This window comes from Vicugna pacos, chromosome 1 (assembly GCF_048564905.1).
Source record: "Vicugna pacos chromosome 1, VicPac4, whole genome shotgun sequence".
NCBI lineage: Eukaryota > Metazoa > Chordata > Mammalia > Artiodactyla > Camelidae > Vicugna > Vicugna pacos.
This window is the reverse complement of record NC_132987.1, coordinates 70,735,472-70,751,074: the sequence shown is the minus strand read 5'-3', so window position 1 is coordinate 70,751,074 and position 15,603 is coordinate 70,735,472. Positions and strand designations below refer to the sequence as shown.

General features: G+C 36.0%; 1 protein-coding gene and 1 pseudogene across 1 annotated transcript in view; one reads left to right on the top strand and one right to left on the bottom strand.

Moving 5' to 3' along the window:
* LSAMP (limbic system associated membrane protein) overlaps positions 1–15,603 on the bottom strand; it is a 736,440-nt gene that overhangs the window by 592,023 nt on the left and 128,814 nt on the right. The window lies entirely within an intron of this gene.
* Positions 12,331–13,208, top strand: LOC102543492 (alpha-1,3-mannosyl-glycoprotein 4-beta-N-acetylglucosaminyltransferase B pseudogene; annotated as a pseudogene).

Below are 15,603 nucleotides of genomic sequence, written 5' to 3'. Positions count from 1 at the left end.
TTATATATAGATCTGTTTATCTACCTGTCTATCTGTCTATCTATATAGCTATCTCTCCTTAAAAAAAAATAGGGCAAATAAAATCATTTCAAAGAACAAAAGCTTAGGGAATTTGCCCTCCAGCAACCTCTATACTACAGGACATGCTAAAAGTGGGTGTTTAGGCTGAAGAGAAATGATACCAAATGAAACCCCAGAGCTGTAGGAATGAATAAAAAGCACTTTCTAAATATATATTGTCCAATAGGGTAGTTAGTAGCTACATGTCGGTATTTAAATTTAGGTAGAAAATTAAATTAAATAAAATTAAAAACTCAGTTCCTAAATTGCACTAGCCACATTTCAAGTGTTAAATAGCTACATGTGTCTAGTGTCTACTATGCTGGTTGAACACATAGAGAATATTTCCATCTTTGAAGAAAGATATTTTAGACAACACTGCTCTGGTAAACCACTAAAATATAACACAAACACATTCACCTAAATGTTAAAAATAGAAGTAAAAAATGAAACGCACAAAAATGTGATCTACCTCAAAGAAAGCAGAAAAGAAAAACAAATAATAATGAGATAGATAGAAACCAAAGTAAAATCAGATTTAATCTGAACTATATCAATAATTATATTAAATGGTAATGAACTAAACATTCCATGTAAAAGACAGAGATAAGATTGAATAAAAAAGAAAAACATAATTTTATAGATTTTGTGTAAAGATAGAGAAGTTTAAAGTAAATGTGTAAAAATGTATACCACTTAAACACTAAGATTAAAAAATCTTATTTTTAAGGTTAAGATTGTTGTGTTAAATATGCCATTTAAAACTAAGGTTAAAAAAATGGTGTGGCTATCTTAGTATCAGACTAAGTAGACCTCAAGGGAAAGAATATTACTAGAGAAACAGAGGAACACTTCATAATTATAGAGGAGTTAATTCATCCAGAAGTCATAACAATTCTAAATGTGTATGTAACCAATAACAGTATTTAAAAACACATGAAACAAAATCTGACAGATTTAAAGGAAGAGTAGAGAAATTCACATTTGTAGTCAGAGATTTTATATAACCACTATCCAATAACTGTGTGTATATAATTCTACCCCCAAACTATACACAGCCTTTACATGTACACATGAATCATTCACCAATATAGACTATATACTAGGCCATAAAACAGTCTCAAAATATTACAAAATCAAAAATCATAATTTTATATATTGTCTGGAATATAATTCTCCAGAGTAATTTGACACAATGACTCAAATTAGGAATTAATTTTTAAAAGCTATAGAGAAAAATCCTAAAATATTTGGGATTTAATAACCAATTTCTAAATAACCTATGGATCAGAGAAGAAATCAAAAGGGAAATTAGAAAATATTACAAAATTAATTATAACAGAAACACACTATACTATATCAAAATCTCTGTGATTCAGCTAAAGCTGCCCTAGAGGAACATTTAGAATTTAAATGTTTAGAGTAGAAAATATAAATAATTTAAAATAAATGATTGAAACTTCTACTTTAGAAGCTAGACAAAACAGAATAAATTAAGCCCCAAAATAAATAGAAAAAAGAAATAATGAAGACAAAAGCAGAAATCAATCAAATATAAAACAACAGATAATCGGAATGTCAAAAATGGAATCACTAAAAAGATTAATAAACTTGACAGATTTCTAGCAAGATTTATCAAGAAAAAGGAGAGAAAATAAAAATCACCAACATTAGGAATGGAAAGAGGACTTCACTACAGAGTCTACAGAAAATAAAAAGATAAACAAACAACTTTATGCCATTAAATTCTATGATAGATTAAATGGACAAAATCCTTGAGTAATACACTTATCTAAACTGTCAAAATGAGAATAGACAACCTAATATAGCCCCATAAATATAAAATGAATTGAGTTCATAACCAATAATTTTCCTACAAAAGTACTGCTGGCTCAGAAGGCCTTCACTGAAATTTTATCAAGTGTTTAAGTAAGGAATGATGCCAATGCTACATAAATTGTCTCAGGAAATAAAGAAGGAAAATATACAATTTACCCGTATAATTTCATACCAAAATTTGGCAAAGATACCATAAGAAAAAAAATTACAGACTAGTATCTATTATGATCACAGATGCAAAATTCTTTAAAACAATAGAAACAAATTGAGTATACACATACACAGTGATACAGTGATGCATCATGAATAGATGAATTTTATCTCAGTTATGCAAATGTGGTTCAACTATTTTTTCCAAAAATCAATTAATTCAATATACTAACAGTGAAGCAGAAAAAATACATAATCATCGAAACTGATGGAGAAAACTACATTTGAGAAAATTGAATATACATTCTGAATAAAAACTCAGCAAATTAAGAATAGAAGGAAACCTCCTCAACTTGATCAAAGAGAACTAAAATAATCCTAAAGCTACTATAATCCCTAGTTGCAAAATTTTATATGTTTTACCCATACTCTCCCAAAGAGGATAAGAATGCCCTCTCTCATTATTTCTATTTAATATTTTCCTATGCAATAAAACATGAAAAAATAAAAGCTTAAAGATCTAAAAGAAAGAAAACTGTGTTATGTGCAGATAATTAACTACATATGTAGAAAACGTCATAGAATCCACAAAAAGGGGCTAGAAGTAAGTAAATTTAGTGAAACTGCAGGATTCAAAGTCAATTAACAAAAAATTAGTGTTTCTATACACAGTAATAAAAATTAGAAAAACAAAATCATTTACAGTATCATCAAAATATTAAATATACAGGGGCAAAATCTATTAAAAATATGCAAGATCTCCACAATGAAACTACAAAACATTGCTGAGAAATTTAAAAGGATCAAATAAATGGGGAGCTATACCTATGTTCATTGACACAACTTGGTATCTTAAAGATGTTTTTTCTCCCTTAATTGACCTATAATATTTAATGTAATTCCCATCAAGCTTCCAACAAGACATTTAAAAGATACTAGGCAAGCTGATTCTAAAATTTGAGTAGAAATAAGAAGTATCTAGTGTAGCCAAAACAATATTTTAATGAAAGCGAGAGAACTTAACACTATCTACTTTAAGATTTACTATAAAGCTACAGTAAACAACGTGCAATCATGGACTAAAAGACATACTGATCAGTGGAAAATAGCAGAGTCCAGAAACAGATCCATACACAAGTCAACTGATCTTCAGATAAAGTATCAAGTTCATTCAGTGAGGAAAGGAAAGTCTTTTTAACAAATGGTGCTGAAACAACTCAACTCTTATACTCCATAAACAAAATATTAATTTGCGATACATCTTAGACTTAAATTTACAAAGCACAGAAGAAAAATAAGAACAGTATCTTTGTAACTTTGTAAGTTTCCAATAGGTCACAAAGTAACTCTAAAAGAAAAAAAATGATAAATTGAACTTCATAAAAATTAAAATTTACATCTCATTAAAAGAAACATTAAGAAAATTAATAAGCAAAATCAGATTGGGAGAAAGTATTCATAATATACATATTTGGCAAAGAACACATATCTAGAATATATAGAGAACTCCTACTAGGCAATAATAAAAAGGCAAACAATCCAATTATAAAATGGGTAATGACTTGAACAGATGCATAACAAAGAAGAAATACAAATGACCATTAAGTATATGAAAATATGTTCAAAATGCTTCCCACAAAATTGTAAAGAGTGTTCATAGTGACTGTCATATTCATGATTACACGCATATCTATCAACAGGAGAATGCATAAACAAAATGTGTTACTGTCATGCAATAAAATGCTACTAGATAAAATAAAAGGAAAAACTACTGATACATACAACATCATGAATTAGTTTCTAAAACATTATGAGTAAAATAAATCAGTCACAAAAATATACTGACTGAATTATTTGATTTATCTAATTTCCAAGAAAAGATAATACTAATCTCTGGCAATAGAAATCAGAAAGTGATCACTTCTGTGGATGGGCAGAATGAAGGGTAGATTGACCATAAAATGGCATGAGGAAATTTTCTAGGGTAGTGTAAATGACATCACTAGGAAAAAGAGTAAGCGAGCCACAGACTGGCCACAGAATATGTATACCTGAAAAAGGACTCATACATAGAATAGTTGAATTCTGTACATGGTGATATATATATATACACACACAATTGCTAAAGTTAATCAAACTGAATGCTTAAGATATCTGCATATATTGTATGTAAATTACATTTTATATATTTATAAATATAAATATATGTATATATTTTTTTTTACCACCTACCAGGTTCTAGATTCTGCATCACTCTCTGCAGATATAATGATGAACAAGACACTACTCTCATAAAATAAGAGTATCCAGTAACTGGCCTTTTTTTTTAGGCTACTCAAGGACTTAGAACTCAATTATATCTCTCTCTTCATTGTCAACATAATCAAATATTTTTTTTCTCAAAATATAATATAGTGAAAATGTGCTACATAAAGAAATCAGGAGACCTGAGTTTTACTCACATTTCTGTCCTTGACTATCTTTGTGACTTTGAGTAACCTATTTATCATTAATATCCTTATCTGGAAAAAAAATGGTTATCAGTCCAATATCCTATAAGCTCTACATCTTTACTGACTTCAATTCTTATTACATATACTAATGATGATATCATCTATTTACCATGAAGCTACAAACTTGGGGGGAAAACTGTTCATTGTGGGAGGAGACAGCCTTAATTTATTGACCATAATATGACAACTGCCATCACTTGCTATTTAATGGTACTCCCACTGAGCCATTTCTTGCGAGTTAAACCAAGAATTTGGAGATACTGAGATCTTGGAGAAACTGAGTTCTGCTTAGCTTTGCCTTTATTCAAATTCTAATTATTTTTAAATGGTTTTTTTAAGTATGTTAATTTTGAGAAAGAGTGACCAACCCAGAACTCAAATCTTCAAATAAAAGGCCCCAGTTGTAGAAAAGCCTTTTTAATTTGCCAGGTGTTGAATGTCATTTTGTTTAAGTGAATTAGTTAAGACTCAGAGATGGGAAAGAATCTAAAATCTGTATGCCCATAAAACATTCTCTCTTGTAAACATTTAGAGAACATGCAAGAATAAATTGCTCTTTTATGAGGTCTGCAGAGAAACATAATACATAATGTGCTTTTGTTGTGATTTTTTTGAATTTTGCCTTTCTCCAAAATTGCTTAAACACTTTTTGGTTAGAGGAAATAAACCTCAATATCGCCAAAACTTTACACAAAGATCCCTTTTCACACGCCATTCTCGTCACTTTCTCTTGGAACCCGTAACCTCTTCTTTCATATCCACCCCATGTTTTTCCTTTCTTTCTGTGCAGTCTTCAGTTTACTTCCATCAGTTTACTTCTATCAGTATAGGCTGATAGTCCTTTTCTCTATCAGCCTATACTAATAACTCCTTAACCTTTTGCGTCATTCTTGACACCTCTTTCCAATATCACTAATTCACTTATTGATTTATTCCATAAAAACTTCTTGAAGAACAAATAATATATTCAAGATGCTATCTAAGTGCCAGGGAGACAGGGGTGAAGAATGTCCCTGCCATCCTGGAGTTATAGTCTAAGAGACACTAAGAAACGAATTGTAAGTGTGATTGTTTTTCTATTAAGTCCTCTTGCAACCTTTTAATTTGGTCTGTGAGTGTGTGCTTATATTTACTTTTCAAGGGTCCTTGATTCAAGGTATCAAAGTATACCAAATTTCTTTCAAAACTGCCAATCTTCTGATTCACATGCTTCTTGCTTAGGAAATGGTTTCTCAGCATTCTAAAAATATACCTCTCCAGGTACTCCTTAAGTAGCAAAAAGAAAACAACTGGTGAAAAAAGGAAGGACAGGTATGGTCACTGTTCTGTTCCTTTTGTGGGTCTCTGCTTCTAACCTTTTGCCTTTCATTCTCCCATTCATATATTTACTTAATGACTCATTGATTTACTGATTTATTTACAAATATGTATCTAGTGCTCACTATGAGCCAGGGACTATGTTGGACAAGTAACATCTAACCCATGTCATGGAGGAGCTCAGAATCACAATTACTATCTCAAACTGTTTTGGTAGAAAAAACATAACTGCCATTGCCAAGCAAAAAAGTGGATTTTTCACACTCTGTCCAAATAAATGTTTTTACAGTTGATTAAAAAAAACCTTAAAGATTAAAAAAAGACATTTTTATTGGTGAGATATTCGACTAAATAGCATTTGATGTCTGTGTATGTATGTATATATATATTTAAATTTTTCTTAGTATCACATTTCTACAGAGGTCTCTTCAAACTACCTTTGATGTAAACTGCAACTGCATTCTAAAACAACCTTTAAAATACACAAAAGATGATAGTTAGAAAATCATTCTTAGACAACTGATATTGCATGAAAATTTCAAAGCACAGATTTAAAATATCTTCATCACATCCTCCAAAAAAAAATTCAAATGAAAACAGACGCACCTTCATTCAATTTAGAAGGTAGCAATATTTTTTACTTAATTCATATAAGAAATGATTATCTTTTCTTATTAATAGCAAGAACTATTCCTGTTCCTCAATATGTATGTATGTTCGAAGCTCCTTTAGGGTGAAACTCATTTGATCAACACTACTCTTAAGATCTAGTTACTGGTATTATCTATACCTTATAGGTATGAAATCTAAGGAAAATAGAGGTTAAAAAACTTCACTTATTAACTACCGAGTAAAAATATCATACAAGATAATAAAATCTGATAGAAAAGACACATGATCTGCCTAAAAGGATCTTTAATAATAGACAATTATTTTAAAATAATGAATTGTAGTAAAAAGTTACGGAAAGCTGTTTAAAGGACATGATTTTCTTTCTTTCTTTTTTTTTTTTTTTTTTTTGACTAAAACATGCCTTGGAGAAATTATCTCCTGTCTTCATCCTCCTATTGGCATTTTACCAATTCTGAATTTCCCCTTGTTTTCCTCCTTTTCTGCAATTGAAAAGTTTTAAACCTCTGGTGAGAAGCCCACCTGTAGTCTGTATATCAGAAGGGTTCAAATGCAGCATTTTAAACTTTAAAAAGCCCCCTTGCCTCTTGTGAGAAATACAGCATGCTGTGGAAGCAAAAAAGGGTCCACTTTTTCACTTTTCTGTGATTATAAAGAGTTCTCTATTTTTCATGATTAACTGAATGTACAAAAGACTTTAAAATTATAACAGTCTCAGCTATATTCCTATAAAGCCCCATACCATCTCTTTGTGCCTTCCTGAGATTTCTGCTGTGTGTTGTTCTGGGGAGATTCCTTCTGCCCTTTGTCATTTTTCCATGGTGTCCTTATCTACTTATGCTCTGCACTTCCTTCTCCTAATCCTCTTCTTATACCCATTATTTTTCAATATTATTAGCCTGGATTCTTTTGACACAAAGGCTTAAAAGCCGCTGCCTACTTTTGTCTGTGTTGCCAACTTTTCATGTCCCTGTCATAGTGACACCTTAAATCTCTGACAGCAAATGTCAAAATCTCCCAAACCACACTGTGAACCAGCTTCAGCTGAATTTACTGAAGTATTGGGTAGTTCTGATTAAAACAATTGGTACCTCTGGGAATAAATTACATTGATGAGGTCTAAATCCAAGATACTGGCTATCTCAAAATATTGGCCTGACTTTGCATATCATGTTCAAAACAAATTAGTTAAGTCCTTCTTACATTTTGACCAATGATTTTAGTGGCTGCTTACAGGTGAACAGGGGGTAAGCTTGAGTTAGCGCTCCTAAAAATTTAAGTATTTTCCATAGTTGTATTGCAAATAATACAGCTGTGAAATAAAATAGACAAGATTAGAATTTTAAAAGTAGATAAAATGCTACCTAGTCTAATTCTCTACCAATTACCTACAAACTTTACACTTTTAATTTCTAATCTGGATATACCTACCTTGGAGGCAATGCTCTCATCTCTCCTGTATTTTATTCCTGCATTTAAAAATATTCTTTCTTTTTAATTACTAGTAAATACTGAATAAATTTCCTTTTGGAATAGGGATCACAGCAGATTTGTACAACTTGGCTACGAAATCTCATAACAATCTTTTAAAATGTTTTCTGAACCTTGGTTCAAAAATAGAGTTTTCTCTTCTTAACCTTTAAAAATGGTTTGAAGTATAAAAGGACAAAGCAATTCTTAAACACAGTCATAGTGACATACACCAAAAGCTAAAAATACCTCATTGGTTTAACAGGCCAAATGTGCAGCCACTATGAAGTCCTAATGTTATTGTGAATGCCCTGTGATGGGTTACATGGGTAAAGTAATATGTTCGTAGAATTGCATGGTAACTCAAAGAGACACTGATAAGCTCTATTTTGCACTTTTGTTCCAGATGCAGGAAGAAAACATTTACTCCAACTGATTTGATCCAGAAAACTCTCTTAATGATATTTGGAAGGACTTAATGACATTTTCCTTGGTTTTAGCTCTACTGTTCAGCCATACTTCATCTTATATGATTAGGATTTGCCTTTGCAGACATAGTCATAGTGCCTAATCCGTCAAGTTCATGTTTAAAATGCAAAAAAAAAGTTGAATTTTGTAAAGTACTCTTTCCCAATAATTGTATAATTAATTAATTACATAATAGTTCTTTCTCTGCTCTCTGCTGGGCCCTGATCTGTGAAGCCGTTGCTTAGGTAGGGGCTATCAGACTTGACTCACCCTAGGATCTGTTCTAACTGCTTTCATCTCCCAATTCCTACTATCATTCACAGGTTACCAGATGCTGAATAAAGTAACAAAGGCATAAGGATATAGGATGCAGTGGTTGCAAAGCAAGTAAAAGGAGGCCATGAACAGAGCACTGGATACATAATGAGGCAGTGTTATGAGTGGAAAGGTTTCCCCTCAAAATTCATCTGTTGAAGTCCTAGCCTCCAGTACCTCAAATGTGACCATATTTATGAATAGGGTCATTGCATATATAATTACTTAAGGTGATGTCACTGGGGGAGGGGCCCTAATCCAACGTGACAGGTGTCCTTATTAAAAGGGAGGATTTGAAACAGATACGTACACAGGAAGACCATCACGTAAAGATGAAGGCAGTGACTGAGATGATGCTGCTAAAAGCAAAGGAATAACCAAGGTTTCCAGAAAGCCATCAGAAGCTAGAGACAATGCATGGAACATTCTCCCTCACAGCCAGAGGAATCAGCTCTGCCGACACCACGATCTCAGACTCCTGCCCTTCAGAAATACAGAACAATCTATTCTGCTGTTTGAGCCACTCAGTCTGTGGTACTTTGTTAGAGCAGCCCTAGCAGACTAACACAGACAACCAACTTGAAAGATGGCTTGTAGACAAGTGGCACAGGTGCAGATGTCAGAGAAGGACAGCCTGATATAAAAGTCAAACAAATGGCAAGTGCCATGGCAGGGACCGAGACGTGCTGACTGACCTTTCTTCCCTGCGCCAGGGAAAAGACGGGATCCCAGTTACCAGAAAGCAAGGAGCTACAAGGTGGGAGCAAAGGCTCAGACATGGGCAAGTTGACATAATGTGGAGAGACAGCAAGAGAAGAAAGCAAAAGCAGCTGGTATCTATGAGAAGTGGAGGCCAGTAAGACAGCAAAGCAAGATTGTTACTCTACAGTCTCAAATCCATCACTGAGCCTCATTATGTAGGCAGTGGGGATCACTGGGAAAAGTCAGTAAGGAGTTATATACTCATCAAAGCAGTATGTAAGAAGGTTTCTCTGGCAACTGTGTGCAAAACTGGTAAATTCTGAAGAGATAAGATGCAGAAATGTTTCGACCTTGAGCTTACTACTTAACTCCAGTTTCCTTATCTGAAAAATGGAACCAAACATGTAATCATTGGATTTTTGCAAGAATTAAATGAGATAATACATACACAAAGCCTGATACAGTAAGCCCTTCCATAAATGTCAGAGGCTGAGTCACATATGTACCGAGCTATAATTCACACATTTCCTCAAATTAAGTGTGGACACTAAGATTTCTTGTCCCTCTCTGACTGTCACATCCTTGAAAACAGTACCTGTAACTCAGGCTTAATTTTATCTCAGGCAACACTTACCCAGTTATTATGTATAATGAAGAAATCAACACGAGACATGGGTGGATTATAAATGATGGGGAAGAGAGAGGGTGCCTGCTAAGTTCCCTCTGCCATTCTCCAACAACTGCCATCCTCTCAACCTAAATCTGAGCTCCAGGCTGAAACCATCACAAGAGAGTTAAAAATTTGCACGCTTGTAAATTTGGGCCTCATTTGCTCTAATGAGATCTCGCTTCTCCTCAATTTCTAAGGAAATACAAAGCACTGAATGACATGATTCAGAGGAGAGATAACACCTCTTTAGTATCTCTCCACACACTGACCTATTTCAATACGGTGTACTTCTCAGGGTTGGGAAGCTATGCAAAATCTGGAAGAAAAATACCTGAGAGGCCACGTCCTCCTGGGAATGTTTCAGCTTTTCAAGATTCTAAATCATCCCTCTCCCTGATATTTTGAGTTCATTCCCACTAGGAGAGCAATCTGTTCATATAGTTAAAAAAAAATTATTGTTCATCTACAATCTAGTAGAAACTATATTTTTTAATATATATGGAGTTTGTCTTTTTAAATTTCACCAAGTAAGAGTAAGGGGCATTAATTTCAGGTAATTTGATTAATTTTGAGTTAAATAACTGAGCCACCTCCTGAGAAAGGCAGCATTTAACCGTTTACAAATGGCCAGAGAAACTGAATGTTGTTGATAACATTCGTCAGGGATGGATAAGTTTGTTTATGGACTGAGAGGCGTCCGGTGGTTATAGGGAGACTAACCAGGAAGCATTCCTGACCTCTGGTGGCCTAGTAACTTCCTATTACAAAGAATGGAGCTCCCCGGAAATGACTGGGTAGGACTTTCATAATGACCTGCCTTCTAGAGTCAGGGAACCTCCTCTTGGTAAGCATATCAGGAAGCCATACAGGAAAACATACATTGAGACTTGTTAAGATCAGATGCATGTTCCCTTTGCAGAAATGACAGAGATGTGTCTTCATGTGAAATGAGTGACTAACCACAGGTAGGATTTCTGGAGATAAGAAATTCTTTCCCTAAATTAGCTTGTCTTTCAGGCATTTCAAGCTCTAATCCCAAGTAAGTCTCTATGACTCTCAACCTTGCCACATTTCTGCAGAAAATGCACAAGTTTCCTGGAATGAGGGATTATGTTCTCCAGGCTGTGGCCTGAATAAAACCACTATCCAGGAGACGTCTGTACAATTTTTAGTTTTGAAGAACAAAGCAGTTTCAATATATGGCCTCAAGACTAGCCATAAAGCCGTCTTCCTCCATTTAGTTTTCTTTCCCAATTTCTCTCTAATTGGAGTGTAAGGATGTGTGCTGTGTCTTCCTATGCAGGTGTCTTTGTATCCAGGTGTGTAAGTGTTGGATTTGTATACTTGGTGTATGTATGTGTGTGTATGCACCTGTGTCTATGAACAGTCTCATTGGCTCTTTCCAGACAGAATTTCCGTGGAGGGTACTGCTTTTTCTAAACCATGATGTGACAAGAGATGATTCCTGATAGCTGCCTGCATCTAAGATTTTGAAATGTTTTAATAACTACCTTCTTAACCCCTGTTGCCCCATCACAGAGGTATAGCAAGGCACGGAATTAATTTAGAAACTGAGATTATTTATGACACCACTTGCCTCATTTTAAAAACACTTCCAACAGTTACCATTCTGGCCATTTGGTTTTCTGGAGGGCCTAGAGTTCTTTTAAAATGAGGGAGACTTGACTTCAGGGCAGCTCACAGAACATGTTATCAATCAGCGTGTACCAACGCACACAAATATGAAAGCCAGTTTGCAAATTAAGAGCAATTGCTGTGATTATCTGTGTATTCCCACCGCTGTGCAGAACGCTGCACAAATAGCAGGGATACAATCACCGTTCATCTAAATACAAAGCTTCACAGATAAAACTGGAAGAATCTTCCATTAGAACAGAAAGGCTAACTTCCTAAAAGATCAAATGGCTCTAGGAAGACTGGATGTGACAGCTAGACCAAACTGGAAAACTTGTTGCTTCACAAGAGTCTATAGTTCTCATCTCCACAAAGAGATCTAGAGCAGAAAGAAACCACTTTGAGGTAGATGAACGCTGAAACAAACCTACTGTGGTAGGGTTCTCAAGAAGTGAGGCGGTCTGGTAGGGCACATCAAAATATACAAGTGATATCAAGGGACCCTGGATATGAAATATCCTGCAAAAAAGAGTGGAGGAGAAAAGTTCTAAGTAGCAGAAAATGACAACAGAACCTCCATTACTGCTTCCTCTGGAAGAACAGTCCAAAGGCATCTACTACGCACAGCTGGAGGACGACACTGCAGCCAAGCCTAACTACCTGTGTACCATGAAGAATTGGCAATCAGCAGCTCGCAGAGGACTGGATGATCCTGGAGTTCTCCCGGCTGGGCTTCATTGGGAAGATGTTCAAGTGGCTGGACCTGAGCCTAAACGTGGAGTTCATCCTCATGTTCTATGGGGACAAGCCTGTCGACTGGCTCCTGGACCATACCCTGCGGGAGGTCTGCAACCTGAGAAGGACTGGGACCCTCAGGCAACCTGAGGATCTGCCTCAAGCCATCCCTCTTCCAGGATGTGGGCCCTCACTCCTCACCGGCTGGTGGGCAATTACCAGAAACTGAAGGATAAGGACTGTGGGAAGCAGGTGCAGCGGAAAAGGAACGTGAACCAGCTGGTCGAGGTGAGCACCGGCCTGGAGACGTACCAGCACTTACCCCCCGACAAGGCCCACCTGCATGAGGATTCTTCCGGGCCTTCGCGCAGGCTGCTGGGGCCTCCGTCCGCTTCCGCTTCTTCCCGCAGCGGCGTCTTAAGCGGTTGGACGTCCGCACGGGGAGCTGGGCGCTCCCTAGGACAAGCCCTCAGTGGACGTGCTGCCGTCTGCTAACCCAGTCGGACCAGGAGGCGCTGAAGGAGGGTCGCTCCGTCACCCCACAGTCCCTTCGCAGCCCTGACGGCACCCCCAGGGCCGCCCCTCCAGCAGAGTGCGGTGACAGCAGGCGAAGAGGCCCCCTGGAAGCACGGCGCCTCTCCAGGCAGCCAGCCTCGCTGGTGGGGGTTATTTTGATCCATACCTCCCTGGAAACAGCCCGCTAAGCCAGAGGGCTTCTGAGGACGAGCTTCGCTGGCCCTGAAGCCCATGAGACCTGGAAGGTCGTGGCTGCTGCCTCCGAGGGCCAGGCAGGGCTGCCCCAGCTGGACAGGTTCTGCCTGGCGCCCCCCTCAGCGACCTGGGGTTCCCGCGGGCTGCAGGCCCAGAACACAGCGCTGCCTTGCGCGCCTGCCAGGCTGCGAGGGGCCGGACTGCCCCGACGCGGTGCCCCCGGAAGCAGAAACCTTCGCACCCGCCCCGGAACCAGGCCGCCCACTGGAGAAGATTTTTTCGCCGGGTTCCTCGCCGTCTTCGCGAACGCTGAAGTGCGCATCTGACTGGACATGCTTTGGTTTTGGTTCGTGGATACATTTCATTCTTTCAGGTAAGTGCACATATATATACTTCTATAAAAGCATGACTTATAATAAGCGGTTAATGAAGAAAAAAAGCATATTGTCTGTAGAAGTAAACCATTGTATGGAAGATATATCTAGAGTCTAAGTCTTGTTTAAGTCCCGGTGTCTCAGGATGATATCTTTCTTGGTCTGTGGACTACTTAAAGGAGAACAAAAGCCATATTTAAAATGGGAGGTTACATCTTGCTGAATCTAAGGTTTTTCAGCCATTATCCTGTTTTTCTTAATTTCCATCTGTTTCTGTTGGCTTCTCAAGTCATTTTAAAAAGAATATTGAATATTGCGTTTTAAAAAGCTTGAAGTTCCGAAAGGTAGAAGCTATGCATATGTTGATTAAAGTATTTGCATTGTGTGTGTATATTTTAATTATGTTTACCATATTACACGTCTCAAATACCATAGGTAATTGTGGATTAAAGTATTATACGGACGGAGTTCATTTTAAGTCTCTATTTTTTAACGTAAGTATAGTTGATTTATAGCATTGCATTAATTTCAGATGTACAGCATTGTGATTCAGTATTTTGCAGATTATATTCCATTATAGGTCATTACAAGATATTGCAACATTGATACTCTGTTTTCATTTCCTTTAGGTATATACCCAGAAGTAGAATTGTTGTATTATATGGTAGATCTATTTAAAATTGTTTGAGGAACCTCCATGTTGTTTTCCGCAGTAGTTGAATCAACTTGCATTCCTACAGCAGTGTTGCCTTTTCACCACAGCCTCACCGGCACCTGTTGTCTCTTGTCTTCCAGTTGATAGTCATTCTAACAGGTGTGAGGTGATATCTCATTGTAGTTTTGGTTGACATTTCCTGATGATTAGTTATGTTGAGCAGCTTTTCATGTGTCTGTTGGACATTTTGATGTTCTCTTTGGAGAAATGTCTCATTAGTTCTGCCATGTTTTAATCAGGTTGGTTTTTTAGATTGTTTTTGTTTTTGAATTGACTGAGTTCTTTATATATTTTGAATATTAACCCCCTTTCCTATACATGGTTTGGAAAAATTTTTTCTCTGTGGGTTGTATTCATTTTTTTTAATTGTTTCTTTTGCTGTACAGAAGCTTTTGAGTTTGATGTAGTCTCATTTATTGATTTTATTTTTATGTTTGTGCTTTTGACATCATAAAAATTATTACCAAGACCAATTTTGATGAGCTTCTTTCTTATGTTTCCTTTTAGGAGTTTTATTATATAAGGTCTTATATATACGTCTTTGATCCATTTTGAGTAAAATTTTTAAGTAGTGTGAGATAGGAGTCCAGTATTGTTGTTCTGCGTGTGTTTCTCCAGTTTTCTGCACCACTTATTGAAGAGACTATCCTTTACTTGTTATTGGTCCGTTTAGATTTTCTAGTCCTTCCTCCTTCAATCTTAGTAAGTTGTGTGTTTAAGAAATGTACCATTTCTTCTAGATTATGTAATTTATTGGCATATGGTTAGTCATAAATCTCTTACGATTGTAGGTATTGTATCATCAGTTGTACTGTCTACACTTTTATTTCTAATTTTGAGTCTTCTGGTTTTTTGCTTAGTTGAGCTGAAGATTTCTCAATTTTAACTTTTTGAAGAACGATATCTTAGTTTTGTTGAGTTTTTCCTGTTTTTCTAGTCTCCATTTCATTGATTTCCATTCTGGGCCTTATTGTTTCCATCTTCTGCTAACTTTGGACTTAATTTATTCTTTTTCTATTTCTTGAGGTATAAAATTAGGATATTTATTTGAGGTATTTCAAATTTTTTAATATATGTATTTATTGCAATAACTTTCAGAACTGCTTTTGCTGCAATGCACCATATTTGACATGTTGTGTTTTCATATTCAGTTGTGATAAGTTTTTATTTTCCTTTTAATTTCTTTGACCTAGTTGTTGTTTAGAAATGTGTTTTAATTTTCACATATTTGTGAATCTTCTCAATTTCCTCTTGTTGATTTCTGGTTTCATACCATTGTGGTCAGAGAAGATGGTATGA